Here is a 1,130-nt window from a genome sequence, read left to right on the forward strand (position 1 = left end):
CTTTTGTTGCAGAGTTGCTTAATATCAATATGGTTAAATTTACCAAGTCACAGCACACAAATAACTTCAGACTGAATGTCTCTTAAATCTGAGATTCCTGCATACAAATAAGTTCATCTTAATGGACATCTATTTTATATAGTTAAGGATAAGGAAAAAGGTAATGATCGGGTCCATTAAGGAACCCAGGTATCTGCAGATATGTTCTCCCAGTTGTGGGCTAATAGCATTCACATAGATAGTCCAAAACATTGAAGATGCAATCTGGTAGTTAAATTCCCCATTCTCTCATCAATAATACTGATTTTGCCAGACACTTCATGGATACTCTTATGTCCTTTTTCCATCTCTATCCCGCCACATCCAATCAATTACACATCCTACCTCTTGAGACTTTCATACTTTACCCATCCTTCCCATCCCTGCAATAATCATGATTATGTACCTCTCAGATTTCCAACTATATAATAAACACAGTTGACTTAGTCCAAACTGCTTCTCTCCTAAATTCTCTGCTTAATTGCAAGACCATTTTCCCCTCACTTACTCTCCTTTATTTGTTACAACTGGAGACAATTTGGGCTATCTCCTGAACTTGTGCTTCCTAATATACAAATCTAAGACCCCCAAACACATGTCATTGATTTATTTTAGCCTCTTCCTGTTTTACTCAGTAGATGCAATAAACATTGCCTTTAAATTAAAAGTATTAGACTCTAGCAATCCACTAAATGTTGTGCGATCAAAATGCAGGTGATTATCAATTTTCCTTTGATTTAATGAACTTAAAATTTGGTTACTGTGCAATTATAAAAGCCCAAGTAATGTTTTCCTTTTTCACTACCAGCACGATGATTCTTTGAAAGTTATATGACACTGAAAAACTATGAGAGATCTGTGCATTCGGACATTTTGTAACCATCCCAAGTCAGCTAGGTTCACCACTAGTTCAGGCAGCTTAAAAGAGAACTTTGGAGGGTCCTTCAGAGTGATGGGTTAAGTCTCAGCGCTATCCCTATTACCTTTACTGCCTGAGTTCAACCTTCGCTGCTGCTGCTCATCTTACCAGTTTTGTTTCAGTAGATCTGCATGTTCTGCTCCCCACTCTGTATCTAGCTGAATCCTCTCAC

This window comes from Condylura cristata, unplaced genomic scaffold (genome assembly GCF_000260355.1).
Source record: "Condylura cristata isolate star-nosed mole 26May11 unplaced genomic scaffold, ConCri1.0 scaffold00014, whole genome shotgun sequence".
In the NCBI taxonomy this organism is placed as follows: Eukaryota; Metazoa; Chordata; class Mammalia; order Eulipotyphla; family Talpidae; genus Condylura; species Condylura cristata.